This window comes from Triturus cristatus, chromosome 5_2 (assembly GCF_964204655.1).
Source record: "Triturus cristatus chromosome 5_2, aTriCri1.1, whole genome shotgun sequence".
Taxonomy (NCBI): domain Eukaryota; kingdom Metazoa; phylum Chordata; class Amphibia; order Caudata; family Salamandridae; genus Triturus; species Triturus cristatus.
In genome coordinates, this window is record NC_140588.1 from 624,041,246 (window position 1) to 624,066,037 (window position 24,792).

The window sequence follows — 24,792 nt, forward strand, 5'->3', positions numbered from 1 at the left end:
TCCTCCCGTCTTTGGATAGGAGGTGGCCTAGGTATGTCACTTGGGGTTGGCAGAATTGTAACTTCTTCCTGGAGACCTTGTGACCGTTCTCCGCAAGGAAGTGGAGGAGGTGAATGGTGGCTGTAACTGCAAGTGGAGTGGTGTCGGCCGCCAAAAGAATGTCATCGACGTACTGTATTAACACCACTCCATCTGGTAGTTGGACTGCATCTAGTTGTCTCTTGAGAGCTTGGCTATAGATGCTGGGGCTCTCAGTGTAGCCTTGGGGTGCCCTACAGAATCTGTATGAACGGGCTTTTAGGGTGAAGCCGAACAGGTAGCGGCTGTCTGGGTGGATGGGGATGGAAAAGAATGCGTTCTTGAGATCAATAACGGTAAAGGTGGTGGCAGTGGACGGAATCAGGGTGAGGATGGGGGTGATGTCCGAGACCACGGGGTACTGAGGTATGACTACTTTGTTAACCTCTCGCAAGTCAACAATGAAGCGGTATGCTTTCTCATCTCCCTCGCCTTGCTTCTTTACAATAGGTAGGATAGGGCTGTTGCAAACATTACTGACTACTTCTTCTACCACTCCTGCATCGACTAGGGACTGGATGATTTCCACCAATGCCTTCTCGCCTTCAGGCGATACCCGATACTGTGGAAGCTTTGGGAGCACTGCGTCCGGTCGGACAGTTATGTGTACGGGGTCGATCACCATGCGTCCTACGTCCGAGTCAGTTTTTGCCCATAGGTGTGAGGGTAACGTGTCGAGTAGGGACAAGTCAGCATTGGTTATGGAGAACATACGTCGTGTGAGACAAGACCTGAACAGATCCGGGTTATCGTGCAGGATGACTCGCACTCCGTCTGGGGAACATCTGATGGTAGCTCGGAAATGTTTTAGCAAATCAAGTCCCATGATAGCATCGGGGGTGTTGGAGGAGAGCAGGAATGTCGTGTCAGTGGTGTTACCTTCTAAGTCATAGGAGATTGGTGCTGACAAGGGGTTAGTGAAGGGCGTTCCATCAAAGCCTATTGAGGTTACGTGTGAGCCAGACAAGGGTGCCCTAGGAATCAGTCGTTTAGATAACGCACTACGTGTCGCCCCAGCATCTACCAGAAATGGAGACTTTGTGCCCAAGACCTTAGCAGTGACGTAAGGACCTTGCTGGTCAACACGGAGTTCGACTGGATCCCTCCCTTGCCCCTGGCGGTCCTATGCAAAGTCATGGGTGTTTTCGTAGTCGGACTGCTGGCATTGGTTCTGTCGGGGGCGATCAAAGGTGTTTGGTCTGCCTGGCCTATCGTTGGCAGTGTCGTTCGTGTACCCTCGTCCCTGTCCTCTACTTCTGGGGTCATATGCTATGTCTCTGGTGTCTCTATTTTTGTTCATTTTCAGAAGGACCGGGCACTGGGATTTCCAGTGTCCGAACCCTCTACAGAACGCACATTGGTTCCCGTCTAAGTCTCTTCGTCCAGCGTAGGGTGCAGGTGTATGGTCTCTAGGGGGTAGCTTTCTAGGGGCGGTTGGTTGGTAATTCCCTTTAGGGGGCTCCCTTCCTATGGTCACCCCTTGCAACTGTGCTATCATTACCCTCTCCTTCAGTTCCTTTTTCTTTCTCTCGGACGCCCTATCATTCTCATTCTTTTGATGTTCGTAGTATTGGGCCATCTGGAGGATAGCTGCGGGTTTGGAGGCCGCCCAACTACTCTCACTGGTCTGTAGCTTCTGGGAGACTTCTTGTGACAGACCCATCACGTAATTCTGGACAAAGAGGTGATGTCCGGTTGCAGTGGTCATGTCCTGGCCACTATAATCGGAAAACACTGTCTCGAATCGAGAGAAGTATTCAGACGCATCCTCCTGGGGTTTCTGGCGACAGGCCGTCACTATTGACCAGTCTACCTTCCTTTCTGGGATTAGAGTCTTCAATTTCTGTACGATCTTGTCTGGGAGTTCCAATATGGCTTTTAGGGGTTTTTGTCCAGGTTCTCGCTGTTTATCTATGGTATCGAGTTGTACCCAGGTGTATCCGAACGGTTCAGCGTGGCAGAACAAATCGATATCCGCTAAGGTCATTATGGTTGAACCTAAGGCCGTACCTAGTTCGGTGTAGAAGGCCGTCGGGTTCTTTCTTAAGTCGGGTAGGGTTTTTCTAAAGGTCAAGATGTCTTGTCGGTCCCATGGTTGGTAAACCCAGTTATATACAACCCTCCCCTTCGCATCAGTGGTTGATGTCGTCGTGTGTTCCCTGACCTCGTGGGGGGACCCAGTAGGGGGCAGCTTCTTTGATGGGCATCATGGTATTAGCCTTCCCTGCCTGGGGTTCAGTTGCTATGGGGGCCTCTGCTTTGGTTGTCTGTCTGTGTTCTCTAAGATGCCGGAAGACTTCGAGTGTCACATCGCCCTCTCCTTCCTCCCCAATGTCTACCTTCCTATACAAGGTCGCTAAGCCTTCGGGACCTCTATCTTCATAGGCATTCAGGGTGCGATAACAAAGTCGTACGACAAAGTGCCGTCTGCGGTTGTCAGCATACGAGTTGTACATGTCTGTTACATATTCCTCACTTTCTTTTCGTTCTACTAGTGTCCTTACTACCTTATCGATTCCGGCTTGTTCATCCTTTGTTAGTCGATTCATTCTGGCGGAATCTTTCTTTCTCATCTCAGGGTCATCTAACGTTATCTAACGTTATTGCTAACGTTGTGTTCAGTACGAGAGGCTCGGCTGGCGCGGAGGCCGTGAGGACCAAGGCCCTGGTACTGCTTTCACTTGCGTTTGGGGGTTGTGGGTGCTGTACTACAGGTTGGAAGGGGGCGTATGGAGGGGGCATGTAGATGATCGGGGGAACTAATAGTAATTCGTCATTCGCTCGTTGCTTGGAAGGTAACTCAAGGTAGAGCGTAGAGGAGGTCCTAACAGGGCACTGGCCTGATGTTTCAGACTCTTGTTTTAGTTTAGCTTCCTTTCTCTCCTTTATCTCTTCCTCTAACTTTCTAGCGGCAAGGTGAGCTGCCTTTCGTAATTCCCTTTCTGCTTTTACTTCTTCCCTCTTTTTCCGTTGCGTTGCTTCTTTGCGCCACATGCCGATACTGTCAAGCATAGTAGGCGTTGTTTTATTACTACGTAGAGCTATTTCTAGTGTTTCTATTTTGTGATCATCGAAGCATCCCATCAGTGGCCACTGACTCTCGGGGTCCCCCTTTGTATATTTATGCCATAGTTTGCTATAAGCTACGGCGACTAGTCCATATTTAGTGAACATGTCTTTATTAGGGGTGCCTTCCAGTGGAGCCGGATGGTTCACCTCTAATAAGCGGTCCGGGCAGAACCAACTACCAATCAGTGGGGAGAAGACCGGCATGACGGGTTACAACGGGGACAAAAGTCTGCACTACCTATCTTTTCACTGCTTGCAAAGACTAGACAGAATATCTCTATTCCTCGTTATTTGCAAGCAGAGAATACCTCCAAAGAACCAATATCGAACAACTAGTGTTCGGACAATCAATCAATCAATGGGGAGATAAAAATAGGCACGACGGGTTACAATGGGGACAAAAGTCTGCGTTACCTACCCTTCACCATTTGCAAAGACTAGACAGAATATTTCTATTCTACGTTATTTGCAAACAGAGAATATCTTAAAGAGCACTATTCTTCAAAACAATCAATGTTCGGACAATCAATCAGTGAGGAGATAAAAATAGGCACGACGGGTTACAATGGGGACAAAAGTCTGCGTTACCTACCCTTCACTATCTGCAAAGGAAGAGAGAGTATTTCTACTTTTCTCCGTTTGTAGACAGCGAATATCTCAAAGAGAACAATCAATAAGCAATACTAGTATTTTCAATCAATCAATCAATCGTTTCGCAATTTGTCGTGTTTCACGACCTTACCCGGACCGCATGGACAGTTTCTCGTCTTCCGCCTCCAGCGCCCGATCGTCCTCTACTCTCCGTATTTGCCGCGGCACTCCTGATGGTTCCCAGTCAGGACCGTAGATCACTCGAGAGAGGTCTGCTCGGAACCAGTGAAGTTCGGATGATCGACTGCCAGACGAGGGTCTATCGGGCAGGAGCTCTCCCAATCGTTGCAGTTGTTCACTTTGTCGTCAGGACCTCTCCCACTGGATCCACGTGTCGCTGATGGGCCCCACGCTTGGGACGCCAATTGTTAAAAGGTAGGGGCGGTCGCAGTCGATAACCTTTCAAGTATTGCCCGGCGGTAATCGCCTCTTATACCATCCGATAATTAACCAACAAAGAGGCAGGCGCCGGAGACTGGAAGGCAGGAAACAAAGTTTTATTCCGTCTGAGTAGAACACATCAGATCAGACAGCAAGGTATCGTCACGAGGTGCTCTAACCACATCTCTGAGGCCTGGCCTCTTATACAAAGGTTTATGACTTTATTGCAGGTTTATCATACATGGCACATTCTTGAGATCGCTTTGATACATGAAAGAACATCCTCAGAATCCCCGGCTCAGATCCGCTCCCACACATAGCTACAGTAGAAGTTCCCACCCCACCCACAGTAGGAGATGGCTATCACACAGCTGGACATTCCGCCAATTCCCGGGGGTGTGTGCGACTGGTCGGGTCTCAGGGGGTGGGGGGTCTTGATCTACTGTAATCCCTTTGATGTGGGGTGTTTCCCTTACAGTAGGGGCAATAAACTGCATCCGCAGGGCTAGGTGATGGCCTGGGATCGGTTCGGACAATCGGGCGCAGAGGAAGGGGGTTATCAAAGGGATGTATGACCATGTATGGGATGAAAGAAGGTGTCGGTCAAGCGTGGGATGTGGTTCCATGGCAGGGTCGCGCAGAAGGAGAGGGTTTATGGCCCATGTATGAGAGAGCGGGGGTGGTCAGCGCGCGGGGGGATGTTCGCAGCGCCAGAGGGACACGCTGGCGATTGGCAATGAGGTCATGGTGCCTAAAATGGCCGTCGTGCGTTTTCTGCGTGTGGCGCTTGGGGAGAGACAAGATGGCGCAGATAATGTTCAGTTACGAACTAAATTTCCACAAGATGACAGGGAACACTGCCTTGTGCCCTGACCAAAGTAAGAATAATCAGAAGTTACATCATTAGATGTTATCGGGGATTTTCCATTTTGATATAGAGCCATCACGCTGGAAATAGTTTCAACTAAAGAGAATTAAAAAGATCTCAAGACACATTGTCAAGCATCTTTCTCTCATCTAACATTACAATCGCTGCGGGTGTGCAGGGAGGCACAGCTGCCAAGGCGGCTGACTTCGGAGTGGGGGGCTCACGGTTTGATCGCCAGAGAAGGCGGCAACTCAGCTCAGCATCATGTGACTCTGGGCAATAGCTCACTTAATCTCCCAAACGGCCCCCAGCTACTGAAACCTTAAGGGTTGATATGCTCATTCTTCACAAATGTGTACTACTATTACAAATATGGATTATAATTGTGATCACAGTACAAGAAAACATCAGTACATACCCCAATGGAATTGTCACTAGAGAGGTAGTTCTTGTCAAATCCATCAGCACTGGATGAATAAATTTCTGCTTTGCAATTTAAATGCTGAACCATTAGTACATATTTTGCAATCAGAGTTAAGTAGCAATATAGAACGATAACTAACTTGGTCAGCAGGCTCTTTATTTTACTTAGGAGTTAGGATAATCAAATCCTTTGCTTTCACAACATTATCCACTAATCCTGTGACCTTTCCTATATTTTCAAATAACAAAAAAATAAATCCAATCATAGGGTTCAAATGCTACTAAAGGTGCTATGGAAATGATTCGTCAGACCCTCAGGACCTGGAGCCTTCTCTAATGGGAGAGAGTGTATGACCTTCTGTATTTCATTCTGTGACTTGGACAAGAGTGTCTTTATCCTCCTCAATTAGTTTGGGCATCTGAATATGATTATGAAAAAATATCAATCTTATTTTTCTCAATATCATTCTTACAGTCCTGTAGATCTTCATTGACTTGTTTCAAGATCTGCATTATTTTCTCATATGAATTGGCCATCTCATTATCTTTGTCCCTGAGTGCCATACTATGAGAGCTATATCTCAGCTCTTTCAAGTAATTAGCCAGTATTCTGCCTATTTTATTTACTCCACAAATTTGTCATGCTAGCTCACATTGAACAAAAAGACCCACATTGTAGGATAAGATTTTGTTACATTCATATCTAAGTGATGCCGGTTTACATTAATCCTCTTGATTGTTAGATGAAATATGTCTAGATTCTAATTTCTTAATGTTTCCTTCCATTTTTAACAAGACTGTTTTGCAAATCTTGTTCTCAAATCTGTTATTCATATGCAGGTGCCCTGTATTGTAGCCTTCAGCGCATCCCATATAGTATCAGAATTCTGACATTGATCGTTGTTAAATTCAAAATAGTCCAACAAGCTCACAATATGGATACTCACATCTAGGAGGTTCTGATGATTATCATTATTTAAACTCCATGAATATGACCATGAACTCTGGGTCATGTGATCATATATTAAAGGGGTTCCATATTAGCCACACCGCCTGAGACATCAGCTATTTAGAGATCAGTAGATGATTTATACAACACTATGAATGATGGGGGAAGGAAAAGAAGGTACATTTTTGTCTCCTCCACAGGTTTACTATATTTAAATGTTTGATGAAGGTCAGCAACGTTTTGTGTCCTCTCAGAGCAACATCTAGTCTTCCTGCTGAGGGTCAAGACCTGTACTAAATTTAAGTTGTGTCTGACCGATATTTTTGTTTTTTTTCAATCAAACGCCACAATTTTCTTTTTGTTAGTATCCCAAAAGGGTGAAGCTGGAGTTGGACCATTCACATTAAATATAAGGAGGTCTTTGGTGCTCCCACCAGCAAGAGAGGAGCAACAGGAGCAAGGCACAGAAGACGACTGGCGCAGGGAGGCAGAAAATGCAGCACCCTGCAAAATGCTCCCCTTTAAAGACCAGGAGGCCTGATGAAAATGCTCCTGCCGACTAGTTCTGGAGTTCAGAATCCAAACGAGCCCATGATTAGGCTAATCGACACAATGGGGCCAGAGATAGGCCATTTAAAGATTTGCCTGTTTTAAACAAAGAAATACATTGCCCCAAAAAGGGCAGGGGCATCACCAATAATTTTAATAGCTGTTTAGTGACTACAAATCTGGTGGCAACCCTCAGAAAGTTCTTACTAAAAATCACACTAAGTTTCAGAGGGCAGTGGATTTATGAACCTACTGCAAAGTTGACTATTTGTTTAAGCACTCTCCTAGATGGAGATTTTGGTCTTGAGCTCAGGAGTGCAGAGACACCTAGTGGTTGGTCTTATGGCTGCATTTTGTGGCCTGTAGCAAGTGAAGAAAGACTCAGACGCACATTATTTCAAATTCAAATGCTCTGCTGACAATACAGTCATTAAAGAACAACAGATTGCCATTAGAATTAATGTTTATGACTGGTAATGCTGTTCCCATTAATTTAAATGATGGTGTCCTATTTAAGTCTAATATGTTGTTATTATTATTAAAGTGGTGACCCCCGAACAAAGCCAGTAATCTTGCCTTATCAAAGGTGATACCCCCTAATATTACAATGATGCAACTGGGAGGGGCTAAGACTTCTGTGATTTTTGGGTTCAGGACCTAGTAGGGGTGAAATGTGTTCTGCGGATTTCTCCCAGGGTGTTTCAATCTACCTGAAGTATACATATGCAATTGAATGTGTGGCATTTAGTAGTGTGTATGTAATAAAAGTACTTTTCATTTCTGGAAGAAAACTCTGACTAGACAATATTTTATTGAGTGTTGTTGCATGCCAGCGAATTGGGATTGCTAGCATACGCCACATTCTCTGGGTAGGCCTAGAACTGCTGTACTTTGCCACCCTGAGAGTGTCTAGTGCTACAATGGAGTACTAGTTTCCCAGTAAAACGAAAATTGTGGACCTATTACTGGTGCAGGACTCATTCTTTGAAACTACCAACTCATTTCTTACATCCAATGCTTATTTAAATGGCAACACTGTCATAGTCATTGACCATGTCTCACATTGTTTGCTTAAAAATTATGGGGCAGATTTATGAGGTTTTGCCGTAGGGAAGCGCAGCAGGCCTTCCTGCTGCGCTTCCCTACGGCAAAAGAAAAGGGCAGGGATGCGCCGTATCTCTAAAATGTGGCGCATTCCTGTCCTTTTCCCCTGCGCCGGCGCACAATGGGCTGCCTGCGCCAACGCAGGCACCTCTGCACCATGGTGCAAGGGTGCCTGCGTTGCGGAGATGAATATTTTTGTACAGGAAGGGAAACCTTTCTGTACAAAAATAATCACAACAGGTTTTTCCTCTTTGTATGGGTGCTGCAGAATGCAGAACACATAGAAAAAGGAAAAACGAGGAGAAATAAAGATATTTCTCCCCGTTGCGCCTCCCTTACGCCTCCCCTGGGGAGGCGGAAGCTTTTGGCGCTGCCTCAGATTTACGATTTCTCGTAGATCTGGGGCAGTGTCAAAAGGCCATGGATGTTGCTGGGAACGCCCCCAGCAACACCCATTGCACGCCCCTTTTACGCAGAACACTGTGTTAAAGGGACTGATATTTATGAGGCAGCATTAAGCCACAAAAAGTGGCTCAGTGCTGCCTGATAAATACCACGCAGGCTTCTGCGCCACGAAACATCACAAAAAGTGACGTTCTGATGGCGCAACGGGCCTCATAAATCTGCCCCTCAATATGTTGTCTAATTAGTTATAGCAGTACAAAAAGGCCTTTTTATCGATGGACTAAATCTTAAATTTCATCTATGTTATGTTATGTAATTGGTGTTTTATAGCACTGTAATGAAGGTACACAGGTGCTCTGTAGCTGGTGAGGTAAGCCTTGAGAAAGTCAAGAAAAGAGAAGGTGGACGGATGTTTCATTCCGCCCGTGGGATTGGAGGAATTTGGTGACTCTGTATTAATCTTGTAACGTGGAGCTCCAGCCCAATTCTGCCAATCACCGTGAGGTGTAATTGTTTTCCTGCAAGGCTCCAGAAATGCGAGTGAGATTTGGCATCCCCTCGCAGGCGGTCACGAGTGGTAATGGCAGAGGGCTACTTCTCGAGTAGTTTTGCTTCCGCTGAAGTGGATTTTACTCGAGAGGCATTAATATCAACTTGAATGGCCACATGCTATTTCCCACCACATGGTGCCCTTCACAAAGATATTTCATTGCTGTTTGTGCTACTGGTGCTAAAGTGCAGCACAATCTGCATATTTTCCACCCATTGGCAGAACTTGGTAAAGTCTCTCAGTGGCTTTTTTGAAAATCTGCTGATTTCCATGGAGTGAAACTCCGCTAGCTCCGCCTACCCCTAGCTTTAATGTGTCGTAGAAGGTTGTTCCAGGCTTTAGGGGCCATGTACCAGAAGGTGCGCCCTCCTGCTCTGCTTTTGTGTATGTGTGGGGTGTGTGCTAGTGAGAAACCGGTAGAGCAAAGGTGTCTGTAAGGTTGGTGAAAGTTCAGGTAGGCAAGGCCAATGGTGTGGAGAGCTATGTAGTTGTGGGTGGGGAGTTTGAAGTGTGTTCACTTGTTTATTGGGAGCCAGTGGAGTTCCCTAAGGTATGGTGTGATGTGGACTGGGCTTGGGAGGCTAAGAACTAGTCTGGCTGTAGCATTATGGATAGGCTGAAGTCTTCTTGTGAGCTGGTAGTAATCCCTGTTTACAAGTTGTTTGCATAGCCTAGTCAGCTGGTGATGAGGGCTCAGGTTTTCCTGGTGTTGCCTGATAGCCACTTGAAGAGTTCCTTCATCATCCTTCCAGTGCTGAAGCAGGATGAGCCCACTGTGTTGACTTGAACTGTCATGCCCAGTTTGTTGTCTATGATGATTCCAGGGTTTCTCTCTTGTGAGAAGGGCTTTGTGCAAAGTCTGTGGGCCACCAGGTGGAGTCCCATGGCAAGGCCTTCTTCCAAAGGTCTTGATCCCAGTTCAATTTGAGGCATTTGGATTTCATGCAGGAGGCCCCTTCTAACATTTATGTGGTCAACTTGATCCTGGTGTTGGGTGTTTTGTCTAGAAGATATCGTATCAGTTGCGTGTCATCAGCGTAAGTGTGGATGCTAATTTTGTGAGCTCATGTGACATCGGCCAGTAAGGTCATGCAGATTTTAAAAGCACTGAGAGAGGAGCCCTGTTGAACTCCACAAATAAGATATCGCGCTTCAGAGACGCGTAGGGGGGCATGTGAAAGTTCGGATTCTTATGGTGAGGAAGGAGCAGGTCCATTTGAGGGTAAGTCCTTGAAAGCCTGCTTCATGGAGTCGTTTGATTAGGACGGGGTTGGAGATGGTGTCTAAGGTTTCTGATAGGACCTGAAGGAGGTGGGCTGCAATTTCCCCCCATCGAGAATCAACTGGATGCTATCCTTTGCCGCTACAACAGTAGATTTCATGTAGTGGATGGGTCTCAATCCTGACTGTGGCGTGTCAGGAAGCTGGTGTGTGGTGTGATCGTTAGAGAGACATTTCTTGATGGCTTTTTCCAGGACTGTGGTTGGGTAGGGAAGAAATTATATCAGTTTGTAATTAGTGAGGTTGGTCAGTTTAGCCGAGGGTTTCTTTAGGAAGGTATAGTTTAACCCCAGACGGAGACCTCCGCTCCACCCACGGAGTGTGCGAAGATTTGCCTTCTCCACGTTCTACAGAGAACGCGGAGAAGGCAAATCTCTGCACACTCCATGGTGGAGCAGAGTTGGCCAGCCCCCGCCTCTCACCACCCCATTAACATTTGCTTAAAACTTAAATAAAAAGACTTTAAAGTAAATAAAAACCACTTACCTTGGCTGTGGCGTCTCTGGGCTGCCATCCTCTTCTTCATCGCCTTCTCTGGGAAAACTGTACATGCGCATTTCTCGCGCAGTTTTCCCAGAGACGGCGATAAAGAGGAGGAGGGCAGCTCAGGAACGCCACAGCCACGGTAAGTGTTTTTTTATTTACTTTAAAGTCTTTTTATCTAAGTTTTAAGCAATTGTTAATACAGGGGGTGCGAATCAGGTGGCGTAGTGGAGCTCCACGGAGTTTGTTCTCAACTCCGTGGCCTTCCGCGTAGCCCTGCTACGTCCACTACACCTGGAGTTAGTATAGATGCCTGTGTTTACATGTTTCTGTGTTTTCAAGGTTTCAGGAAGGTGGCTGTACTGATGGAAGTGTTGAGCATAGGGGTGAGGTCCTCGCTGACAGTTATTGCTCCTTTATCGAATGCGTGGTGGGGTCAGGGACCGTTAGGACCATGGAGTGAATGGTCTTTGTGATTGTTGTGGTTTTCTCTGGCCGCCTGGCCCCAGCACAACCCAGGCCTAGAGGCGCCACCCCGGCTGGGGAAAATCACGCTCCCATAGAGTGAGAGAGGGAGGAGCAGTTTCCATCACACCTCTGGCCTCCTCTCGGGAGATGGGTTTCGATTGGCCCTCTGGCCTCCCTGAGGGCTGGCTCCACGCCTGCTGGGTGTCTGGGACTCCTCCCGACCCGGCCCTGAAAGGATCAAAGGACAACAGGGCAGGAAACTCCAACGAGCGGCCCCAGGCGCTAAGACCCCTGCCCACACGTACCCCGGACATCAAAGAGGAGCTGACCTATAACAAGGGGTGCTCTGGGGCTATCTGGCAGATTCGACTCTGGAACGACGAGAGCCCTGCTGACGTGGTCGCGGCTCCCTTGCAACCTTGGAACCTCTGAGCCCTGCTGAGTGACTCGCGGCTCCCCTGAAGATCGTAAGACCTCCAAACTTGTGCTTGAGCCCTGCTGAGTGACTCGCGGCTCCCCTGAAGATCGTAAGACCTCCGAACTTGTGTTTGAGCCCTGCTGAGTGACTCGCGGCTCCTAAAGACTCCTCTGGTCCGGCTGGACCACAGCGTATCCCCCGCCCAAGGATTGTGAGCTGTGCGCTGGGTACGCCCCTGCATCTATCCGGATCCTCCAAAGACTGTCCCGCTACCCCCTTCCCTACCGAGACTCTCTGAGCCTGTGCTCTATTTTGTACATCTCTACCTTGGGGATCATAAAGATCTGACGTAGCTGAATAGATAAAGATCTGTTCCCAAGAACCTACCTTGTGGTGTCTCTTTGTCGTGTGGTGCCGTGTGTGCGATCCTAGATACGAGACTCTTCCTCTGAGGAGTCTCCCGCCAGTGCCCGGCTACGATACACCGAGGGTAGGTCTCAGGGTGTTCAGGTAACCTCCCTGACTCCTCTGGGGTCACCTTCTAACATTGGTGGCAAGCGATGGGATTCGGGCCCATCATCTAGAGATCGTACCATAAGCAGCGGACGCACCACCGGCAAAAACGGCAGAAGAAAACGCCACGAGCCTCACAGAAACCAACGCGAGTGCTGTGTTCCAGGCGGAACAACTGGAAGAGTACACGCACAAAGAACTGAAGCAATTCTGCAAAGAACTCAAAATCGCTACCACTGGTCTCAACACCAAAGAAGATATGCAGAAGGCACTGAAAGCTTGGGTGGAATCCGGAGCCCCCCGCCCAGAAGGAGCGGTGGAGCTCCACGACGAAGCTGGACTCTCCCCAAGAGAAAGCAGCAGCAACCAGGTACGAAGCTTCGTACCAGACGGGGGTCTATCCCCGGAAGAACTCGCAGACAGAGAGAGAAGTCGTAATCACGAACTCGAACTGGCCAAACTAAAAATTGAGGGCGAGTTGAAATTAGCTGAGAAAAAGCTAGCAGTGGAACAGATGCGAGTACAAGGCGAACTGGAAGAGAAGAAACTCCAACGGGAGCACGAAGGAAGAAGACTTCAACTGGAGCACGAACGAAGCTTGAAAGAAATCGAGCTCAAGTCAAGGAGCGAAGAAAATCGACCCCCGGAGAACAGGGGGGCGCCACCACAGGCGGAACAGAAGGTCCACATCCCCAAAGATGTGGTCAAGGAATATTACAAGAACGATGACATCCAACAATGGTTCAAGGCCTACGAGGTCGCCATGACCTCCCACCGAGTCCCGCAGAAAGATTGGGGGGCCGGGTTGTGGGGCCGATTTTTGAGCGAGGGGAGAGTCACCCTGCTCGACCTACCATCCTCCATGCAGACCTCCTACAGCCACATGAAGGAGGCCCTCCTCACAAGGTACGGCCTCACCCTGGAGATGTACCGCCAGCGGTTCCGGGACTGCAACAAGATCCCCGGCACCACGTGGGTGGAGTATGTGAACTTTTTCAGCCGTGCATTCGACGGGTGGATTAAGGGCAGCAAAGTAACCACCCTGGACGAACTAACCGACCTCATGTAATGGGAACACCTGGTGGCGAACTGCTTTGTGGAGCTACGCCAGCATCTGCTCGACAGCAAGCTCACGGATCCGAGGAAGCTGGCTGTCGAGGCGGATCGCTGGACCAACACCCGGGTCTCCCGGGGCCCTGTAGGAGAATACCCCTGAGCCAGTCAGGGACCACCCCACCAGAGAGGGGGGAAGAACCAGGGAGGGCAGAGGGAATCCCAGTCCAGTCCCTCGAAAAGCCAACCTCCGCACTTCCCGGCACCCCCACCAGCTGTATCCAGTCCACCCGGGAGACGGGGCACCGGGTGACCATCACTTGTTTCCGTTGCCAGAAGCCCGGGCATTACGCCAATGACCCTGAATGCCCCATGGCCCTGCGCGTCCCCACTACAACCCCCCCCCGCCAGACAGATAGCCAACGTAGCCCTAGGGGAGGAGATGGAGGAGACTGTAGAATGGGAACCCGCCGCCATGGCCTTGGTATCATTAGGAGACAGAGAAATGGTCCCTGGGAGCCTCCTGCCCTCCAACACGAAGAAATATGGGCAGCTAGTGACAATCAATGGCCAACAGGTAGAGGCCCTTCGTGACACCGGGGCGAGCATCACCGGTGTCCTCAGCCACTTAGTCCACAAAGACCAGATCCTCCCCAATGTATTTTGCCCTGTAATTGCAGCTGACAACACGGAGAGTCTCTGTCAGGTAGCCCTGGTGCCTTTTGAATGGGGTGGAGTAGCCGTAAGAATCTCTCAGCCGGTCGACTGTCTCCTGGGAAATGGCCTGGAAAGTTCCCCCTGGTAGCAAGTCGAGCGCAAGGCCCACCTAGGGATGATGGGTCTCCCCGAGTGGGTGTGTGCCACCACCCGATCTATGGCGGCCCGACTGCCCCCCCTTGGGGAAGTCGAGGACGCACCTGCCAATGAGTCAGGATTGTCCCAGCCGAGGTCCCCCCATCTCCCCACGTGGAGAGTCTGTCGCCAACGACGAACCCCTACCGCCCGAGTTGGCCCAGGGGGGCCCGCCCGAGAGGAGTTCTGCCAAGAGCAAGCTACCTGTCCCTCCCTGGTCGGACCCCGGCAGCAAGCAGAGGCCCAAGCCACGGGCGACCAATCTGGAACACACCGGCTATATTGGGAAAATGACCTTTTGTACAGTGAGCAGAAATCGGTGGAGCGATGTCCCCCTCGCAGGCCACTTGGGCCAAGACAAAACATACAGTCGCCTAGTGACTCACTTTTACTGGCCGAAAATGAAAGCAGATGTAGAAACCCACTGCAAGTCCTGTCCCACGTGCCAGGCTAGTGGGAAAAGTGGAGGAAAGCGCAAGGCTCCCCTCCAACCCTTCCCTGTTGTCAATACCCCGTTCGAACGGGTCGGGATCGACTTCGTGGGGCCCCTGGACCCCCGACCTCCCAAGGTCACCGTTTCATCCTCGTCCTAGTGGACCATGCCACCCGATACCCGGAGGCCATCCCCCTACGCACCGTCACTGCCCCCGTGGTGGGCCGGGCATTGATGGGGATCTTTTCCCGTGTGGGTTTTCCCCGCGAGGTCGTAAGCGACCGCGGGACGAACTTTATCTCTAAGTACATGACGTCCCTGTGGCAACAATGTGGAGTGTCCTATAAGTTCACCACACCGTACCACCCCCAAGGGAATGGCCTAGTAGAGCGGTTTAACCGGACTCTGAAGGGGATGATCGCAGGCCTGGAAGAGCCTCTCCGGCGCAAGTGGGACGTCCTGCTCCCCTGCCTTTTGTTCGCCTACCGGGAAGTCCCCCAGAAATCCCTGGGGTTCAGCCCCTTTGAGTTACTCTACGGGCACCCCGTCCGGGGGCCCCTCAGCTTGGTCAAGGAAGGGTGGGAGGCGGCGCCCCGAGGCCCCCCCGAGATGTGTTCCGATACGTTCTGACCCTCCGAAACCAGACTAGGAAGTTTCGAGAAATGGCCGAGGCCAACCTGGAGGCGAGCCAAGAAGAAATGAAACGCTGGTACGACCAGAATGCCACTCTGGTCGAGTTCCAGCCGGGCCAGCAGGTATGGGTCATGGCCCCCGTGAAACCTTGCGCCCTCCAGGATAAATAGACCGGGCCCTTCAAAGTCGTTGAGCGGAAGAGCCAGGTCATGTACTTGGTGGACGTCCAGTCCCCTCGGGACCCCCTTCGGGTCCTTCACGTGAACCGCCTCAAGCCCCACTTCGTGCGGACGGAGCTGAGTCTGCTGCTGGCCACCGATGACGGGGCCGAGGAGGAGTCAGATCCCCTCCCTGACCTCCTGTGTACCGAGGAGAAGGATGGCTCCGTGGAAGGAGTGAACCTCTCTTCATCCCTCACTTCCTAGCAACGCGAAGACTGCCGCCAGCTCTTAGGGCAATTCCCTGACTTATTCTCTCTCGTCCCCAAAGTCACCGACTGGTGTGTCCATGACAAGGACACCGGAGACAGCCCGCCGGTGAAGCAACGAGCCTAGCGAGTACCTGATCGAGTCCGGTCCTGCATCCAGGCCGAGGTCTCGAAGATGTTGACCTTGGGGGTGATCGAACCCTCAGACAGCCCCTGGGCCAGCCCCGTGGTACTGGTCCCGAAGGCAGCAGCCCCCGATGTCGCCCCAGAACTCCGATTCTGTGTGGACTACCGGGGACTCAATGAAGTCACCCGAGCCGACGCTCACCCCATTCCCCGAGCAGACGAGCTCATTGACCGCCTCGGGTCGGCTCATTTCCTCAGCACATTCGATCTAACCTGCGGGTACTGGCAAATTGCGCTCACAGAAGGAGCTAAGGAGCGGTCCGCCTTCTCCACCCCGGATGGGCACTATCGCTTCCGCGTGATGCCCTTCGGGATGAAAAATGCCCCGGCCACCTTCCAGCGACTGGTAAATAGTGTCCTGGCCGGGCTGGAAAAGTTCAGCGCCGCATATCTCGACGATATCGCGGTTTTCAGTTCCGAATGGAGTGAGCACCTCCAGCACCTCCGGAGGGTGCTAACGGCCCTGCGCCAGGCAGGTCTCACAGTAAAAGCCAGCAAATGTCAGATTGGGCAAGGTTCGGTGGTCTACCTAGGGCACCAGGTCGGAAGCGGGCAGGTCGCCCCTCTGCAGCCTAAGATCGACGCCATCCTAGCCTGGGAACCACCCACTACCCAAATGGAGGTCCGAGCCTTCTTGGGCCTCACCGGCTACTACCGAAGATTCATCTGAGGGTACGGCAGCCTTGTCGGTCCCCTCACGGAACTCACGTCCAAGAAACAGCCCAAGAAGGTGCAGTGGACCTCTGCCTGCCAGGAGGCGTTCGATGCCCTGAAAGCGGCCATGTGTACTGCCCCCGTGCTCCAGGCCCCCGACTACTCCAAGGAGTTTGTGGTACAAACTGATGCCTCCGAGCATGGCATTGGGGCAGTCCTGTCACAGGTGAATGACCAAGGCCTAGACCAGCCCGTAGCCTTCCTCAGCTGCAGGCTGTTACCCAGAGAACAGAAGTGGAGCACCATTGAACGCGAGGCGTTCGCCGTAGTCTGGGCCCTCAAGAAACTACGACCCTATCTGTTCGGCACCCATTTCAATGTCCAAACCGACCATCGCCCCCTGCGATGGCTCATGCAAATGCGAGGGGCAAACCCCAAACTATTGCGGTGGTCAATCTCCCTCCAGGGGATGGATTTCACCGTAGAGCACCGCCCTGGTACTGACCACGCCAACGCTGACGGCCTCTCCCGGTTCTTCACCCTCAGCGAAGAGAACCCCCAAGAAGATGGGTAGTTCTCTCCGGCTTTCAGCTGGGGGGGACGCGTGTTAGACCCGGCCTTGTGGCATGGCCATCCCTGACCCCTGGCCACACCCCCTGACCCGTACACCTCATTCAGTCCCTCAGTACACGGCCTAGCCGGTCCTGTCCACCAGGACCCACACACACCCGACCCGGACTTCCCTGTCTGTGCCCTCCATCTTCCCAGCACCACTGGGCCCACGTGCCCACTTCATGCACCAACGATGGCCGCCCGGCCCCAGCACAACCCAGACCTAGAGGCGCCACCCCGGCTGGGGAACATCGCGCTCCCATAGAGTGAGAGAGGGAGGAGCAGTTTCCATCACACCTCTGGCCTCCCCTCGGGAGATGGGTTTCGATCGGCCCTCTGGCCTCCCGGAGGGCTGGCTCCACGCCTGCTGGGTGTCTGGGACTCCTCCCGACCCGGCCCTGAAAGGATCAAAGGACAACAGGGCAGGAAACTCCAACGAGCGGCCCCCAGGCGCTAAGACCCCTGCCCACACGGACCCCGGACATCAAAGAGGAGCTGACCTATAACAAGGGGTGCCCTGGGGCTATCTGGCAGATTCGACTCTGGAACGACGAGAGCCCTGCTGACGTGGTCGCTGCTCCCTTGCAACCTTGGAACCTCTGAGCCCTGCTGAGTGACTCGCGGCTCCCCTGAAGATCGTAAGACCTCCGAACTTGTGCTTGAGCCCTGCTAAGTGACTCGCGGCTCCCCTGAAGATCGTAAGACCTCCGAACTTGTGCTTGAGCCCTGCTGAGTGACTCGCGGCTCCCCTGAAGATCGTAAGACCTCCAAACTTGTGTTTGAGCCCCACTGAGTGACTCGCGGCTCCTAAAGACTCCTCTGGTCTGGCTGGACCACAGCGTATCCCCCGGCTCGAGGATTGTGAGCTGTGCGCTGGGTACGCCCCTGCATCTATCCGGATCCTCCAAAGACTGTCCCGCTACCCCCTTCCCTACCGAGACTCTCTGAGCCCGTGCTCTATTTTGTACATCTCTACCTTGGGGATCATAAAGATCTGACGTAGCTGAATAGATAAAGATCTGTTCCCAAGAACCTACCGTGTGGTGTCTCTTTGTCGTGTGGTGCCGTGTGTGCGATCCTAGATACAAGACTCTTCCTCTGAGGAGTCTCCCGCCAGTGCCCGGCTACGATACCCCGAGGGTAGGTCTCAGGGTGTTCAGGTAACCTCCCTGACTCCTCTGGGGTCACCTTCTAACACTTACCTAAAGGCGGCCAGAGACTAGCCCCTCTCTAGATGTTTTTTCTGATATTGATACCATTTGATTGGTTGAAAGAATCTCGGCCCACAGTTATGTTTTTAGTCTTGTCTTATTGGCTAAAATGAACCTTTAAATTGTTCTCATTACTTCATTCTCCTTGAGTCTTTTTTATGTTACAATAATGGCTCTTCGCTTTTCTATGAAACCTGTCTGCTTCTTGCCTCTCTTTTCCCATTGCTCAAGAAGAACCAGGAGTGAAAGGCAATGCGGAACTCTTATCACAGAACTAGGGCAGTTCCTAAGCCTCTGAAGCAGATTTTCTGTTATGCTGCTCTCCTCAATTAAATACATTTCAAATTCAAAAGTCTGCTTTGGCTGGTTAGCGCGATGCTCCAAAACACTGAATCTGGACTGCAGTCAAAATTAGGACTCTATCTTATTTGGCTGTCGGAAACCACTTCTCTTCACAGAAGTTGACTCCCTTACATCTCTCACTCCAAACTCTCTCCGTAGTCGCGTTGTTCTCTGGCGAGAAGGCAATTCAAAACTCTGCTCGATATTCTGTGGAATTAATTTTGGAAACAAAACATAAACTCAGGAAGCCTACAAAACACACAACATGTACTACTGAACTTCCCTTCACACTTGAGTAAGCTGCGGCAAGTTATTCATGATTTTTTTCTGTCAGGTAGCGGAGTGGCTCGGAAAAAAACACCGGTCAGGGGGTTTCTCTCTGTTGAAGTGTGCCACGCGGAACTCGTGCAAGCTCAATGTCGGCTCCAAAGTTTCTCGAGGGAAAACGACTAGACCGCACACCACTACAGGAAGTGGAAACAGTTAAATAATTCCCTGATGAAATGAACCTCCTCAGCAGGCGCAAAACACTACGCAAGGAAGATTTCCAACAAGGATTACATCTTTTAATTATGCAAGGGTATTTAACCAGGGATGTTTTCTTGTGATGGGAGGCAGGTCTCCTAAAATAAGCACTGGACCAGGATGAAGGGTTCCTGACAGACTATGCACTATCACCAAACGGGAACATTACAGTCTTTTTTCCCCTAATGAGGTAGATGAAGGGGTTTGCCCCAATATAGCCATAGAGCTGGGGATTTGGAGAACCAAAGGAGGCACACCCTAGCATGACCCTACCCCAAAAAGGAGCAACATATTCTTTCAGCCCCCCAGGAGGCAGATTGGGAATTTGCCCCTCCACGAGGGGAGGCGGAAAAAGCCAACTGGACCCCAGGAAAACCACAAAAAAACAAAGGGGTCGTGACATCTTATCCTGATATAGGACCATGCCACTATCTAAAAACGTCCCAACGGGAATTATTCAAGTTAAACAATAATTGTACCCAACACCATGAATAACATACACTTCAATTAATTACATTCACAATTTTGTTTTGAATAACAAGTTATACAATATATTATACCACAAAGTTGCTCCATAGTGGGTGGACGGTAAGTGCTGATTACACTTCTCGTGAGTAAATAAGAAAGGGAATTCAAGTGCCAATATATACAATATATATATACACAATTCAGTTAGAGCCTTTCTGGAAATGCTTTAAATAATGGTACTCCACAGTTATAAGATACAGCCTATATATCAGGACACGGAGGGAGCAACCTAAAGCCCACCTCTGTCAATAAGTGGAATGACCTCAGAAATAGGCCAGTAGGGTCCAAATGGGAGGTAAACATGGGCCTCTTGCGGAATCCAAGAAAAATCTCTTCCGGATACACCATGTTGCAAAGATATCACTAACCCAATTAATTCGGAGTACTGAATCATGGATTCAATTTAATTAGAGACCCAACAAAGATGCCACTTGTTATCATCCTCTCCTTAATAATACAAGGCCCTTTGGCACAACAACACTCCGGATCTTTCTTGGATTACTCAAGAGGCCCTTATATTCCTCTCATTTGGAGATGACTGGCCCATTTCTGACATCATCCCACTTACTCTACAATGGTGGGCTTTCCGCTGCTCCCTCCTTGTCCTGATGAAGGCCCCACCACAAGGTTAATTTGTCCTCTCCACCATCCTGGAGTCGAAACTTTGACATTTCTAAATTACATCGGCCTGTACTGGGATAACCATCCACATCCAGATAACATGGAATGTGTATGCTGTATCTTATAATTGTGGAGCATAATTATATAAAGCGTTTCCAGACATGCTCTAACTGCATTGTGTGTATATATTGTATATATTGGCACTTGAATTTCCTATTCCTCCTTTATACTTGGTATTCAATGCAAAATTGTGAATTACTTGATTGACGTGTATGTTATTCATGGTGTTGGGTACAATTTATTGTTTAACTTAAATAAATCCTGTTGGGACCAATTGTGTTTTATACCATACCTCACCCAGGTCCTACTGTCTACTGGGTTTCACCATTTTCTTTTTTTTATGGTCCTATCACAAAAGGGGCGGTGACGTCTTCTGGGGGTTTTGCCCCCAATCAGCCCTCAGGAGGACAACAAGTCCACTAAACACTTGGGACATTGTCTAACCTTCTGAGATACAAACAAGCCGCACTATTCTGACTCCCCCTGGTGTCTAGTTTCCAGAAGTGTTTAGATTTGGTAATTTGAACTAAATGGCTGTGATGCCAGGCCCCAAATCCATAGCTATATGTGTTGCAAAAAAACATCAGTTTTGAGTGGATACATTTGATTTGTCCATTTTATCAGGATATGTGTGGAAACACTGGCTGATAGGAAATTGTGTGAATCATCACAGTTTCTGGAACATTCCCTCACAGCAATGTGAGGAAAATGTGTAATTTTAGCCAATGTTTGACGTTTGTATGGTATTCTGGGTAGGAAAATATTGTAATAACCTTGCATGTTACACGACATTGGACTTCCCTGGGTATCTAGTTGCAAGAAATGTCTTGGTTTGGTAGGTTGTCATGGATATCGGCTGAGCTATGGCCTAAATTTCACAGCTGTCCACATTGCAGACTAAGGGCCAGATGCAGAAGCATTAGGAATACCGGTTCACTAATTGTGATTCTCTCCGAATCGAAATGAGGAAATTTAGATTCCTTATGTGTGAAACTCTTTTAAGTTTAATTAGCGATTCCTTTTTTTTATTTTTATTTTTTTAATATTTTTATTGAGTTTTTCAGTTTTATAAACAGCACAGCAGTTAACAAATCATTACTATTATGTATGAGGAAGCATAAAAAAGGAATAATGTTTGATTCGGAGTTTTAAGCAAGTAAATTACACAAAAACAGACATAAATCTAGACAATATATAGACACCACTCTCATACAGCAACCTTGAGGTCTATTTTGGGACCAAGGATTCCCTCCAATTATATAAGGGTGCCCATATACGTCTACCAAGAGATTTCCCTTTCTTGCCTTTTCTTTCATAAATTCCCTTTTCAAGATTAAAAGTTGAGAGGAGTCGTGCTAACCATAAGTTGAATGTGGGGGCAGTTTGGTCTAACCATGCTGAGGCAACACAAATTCGATAAACTGCCATGGCAAGGAAGAGAAAGCGGAGAGATAAGGTGTGGGCCTGTGTATTGTCGAACCCAAGAAGAATTAGAGAAGAGGTTAGTTTGACCCTAAGTCCCAGAGTAGTCTCAAAGAATATAGTAATTGCATTTTTTAACGTAACTAATCGGGGGCAGGTTGAAAACATGTGATCCAGATCAGCATGTACAGAATCGCAGCGTGGGCACCTTGTTCCCTGCATCCCCCCCACTGTGAAACTTTTGCCGGAGTATAGTACAGGGAAAACACCGTTTTATAGTGTTGGGCATGAAGCCCAGCAGAGCGAAATACTACCGGCCCCAGCTCTAGGGACTGAAAGAAATTATCCGTATCCGTAGCGAGCCTATCTCCCCATTTTTTAGCATGTTTTTCTAAATCATCTGATTTAAATGCCATGAGTTCACTATAGACCCCTTTTATAGTACAGCCATCCCCACTTCTTATAACTTCTAAGTATTTCACCTTGCCGAACCCGTTGGGTCCACCCAATTTTTTACTAAAGTAGCTTCGAAGCTGAAGGTATTTAAAAAAGTTCCCAAAACTAATACCGAAATTTTTTCTTGATATCCTTAAATTGGTAGATTCCGTCAATGCCAACTAAATCTCCAACTTTCGTAAGGCCACATGCTGCCCAATATGCCATAGTTTGATCCGAAAAGATTTCTGGCAGGGTAGGGTTACCGTATAATTGTGTATAATAATTCACCCTCCCCAAACCAGTCTTTCTTTTAAACATTTTCCTAATTTTAAAGGCCGCCTGTGAAGTTCTGAATTTAGTTCGTTTAAAATAACTTGGCTCGGTAAATTTCAAAAAACAGTTTTTAGCATCTTCCCCCACCAATAACCTATATACATCCGGATTGTGATCTTCCATACTAGGGTTTTCAGACCTGCCACCCAGCAATCCACTCATGTAATTAAAAGCAGAGGCCCAATATTAAAGCTTAAATTGTGTCAGCCAAAACAAATCTGATTTCCTCCCAGAAGGTTTTGTAGAATTCCAGGGGAATCTGGTCAGGCCTAGCGGCCTTACCTGAGGGAAGATCTTTCAAAGCACAATAGATCTCGTCGTGTGTCAAGATAGCCTCAAGTCTTAATCTCTCATCGCCTTCGATGCATGATACGGGTATACTATTGAGATATCCCAAGATTAAGTCCTGTGGCACCTGAGGTTCAGCCCCATATAATCGCTGATAGAACCGCTGAAAAACTTCCTCAATTTCATAAGAATCCGTGACCAGATTCCCACTCTCGTCTACAATCTCCTTTACTTCACTCTTAACGCTCCTTTGTCTGAGCCTGACTGCCAGCATGCGGCCGATTCGTTCGCTGAATTCATAGCAATGTTCTCTCTTGGTTAGAAAAAGATCGGCTGCCTTCACGGCAGCTTGGTCACCTATTTCTGCCTTAGCCCAGGCCAGCCGCTGTAAAATATTGTCGATGGATAAGCCGGCATTTACTGCAATTGCCAACTCCTCCTCAATCTTAGCCAGCGATTTATAAAGTGAGTCCACCTGAGATGCTTCCCTCTTTTGTCAGGAAAGGCTGTAACTGAGAGTCTCTCCTCTGATACCCGCCTTAAAAGTGTCCCACAGCACTCCAGAGCTCGCACTATATCTATTCGCATCCCAAAAAGATGAAATCCATCTCTTCTTATACAAAACATAGTCAGTATCCATTAAAAGCCTTCTTTCAAAAGTCCATTTCCGTACATTTCGTGGACCATTAATAAAAGCCATGGTAAGAACTAGAAGATTATGATCAGATATTATCCTAGGGTATTTTTCTATCCTTGCCCGGTGTGCTAATGTATAGGAAATAAAGAAATAATCCAATCTGGAAACTGCCTTATGTGGAGCAGAAAAAAAAGTACTACCTGGATCCATATGATTCAGGTGATTCCATAAATCAACAAGCCCGTGATTACTGGCCAAGTTCTTAATTGCCTTAAAAACCCTCCCCCCCTCCTGTATATGTATCCCCCCTCTTCCCCATAGTCCCCCCAGCCCATTGATGTTAAAGTCTTCTTTAACCCGCGCATGATTGGGAAGCGATGAGCCCGCTGGACCTCAGCCCCCCAGTTCCATTGCGCAAGTTCTGGGAGCGCGCCTTTCAGTAGAGAGATGACAAAGGTCATTATATTCCCTCCCTCGACATTTTCGGCGATTCCAAGTAGTCAGACGTTGTTTCTCCTTTGCCAGTTTTCGAAATCTTCGAGCTTCCAACACATGTCCATTGCCTGTTTTTCCTGCTGTCCTTTGGATTCCTGTAATTTATCCACCGCTTCTTCCAAAGCCACTGTTCTGTCCTCAACTTGTGTCACCCTTTCAGCCATTTCGGTGCATAATTTATTTGCTTTGTGGATTGAGGCCTGTAGCTTCTTTGTTGCCTGTAACGCCCGCCTACTTACTATTCTGGCCTCACCCTGTATTTGTTTTAAGGTGGAGTATATTAGGTCCAGAGAGGGGGGGGCAGCAGACCCCAGGGATGTAGCTGCGCCTTCAGCTGTCGTGGGGCCCACATTCTCAGAAACCATGCTTGTGGCGGAGTAGTCCCATTCTAGATTTCTTGCGGTGGTCAGGGTACTTTTTGCGGGACTGACTTTGGCTCTTAATCCTCGCTTTTTCATTTTAGTGTGGGCCTTTTGCACTGTTGAGGATTCTCCAGAGTCCGTACCACTAAGTACAATTGAGTCACTCACACTTAGGGAGTCAGAATCAGTGTAATCATTTAATGAGAAGAATTTGTCACCTTCAGGAGAGCCATGCCATGTCGTAGCCAGGGGCTGGGGCTGTGGCGTTTGCCTAGAATCACTATCTATGGCGTTAGTATCAGCGTCACATATACATAGTAACCCCCCCCTCAATGCCATCTATATTAATATTTTCATTACTTTCAGTAAAGCGTGGTTCAACAGGCTCCATCAGTAAAGGTGTTGTAGTTACTGATAAACTACTATCCTTCAACAGAGCAGGTTCCAGTACTTGCAATAATGGTGCACTTATAGCATTGTTTTCAGCCAG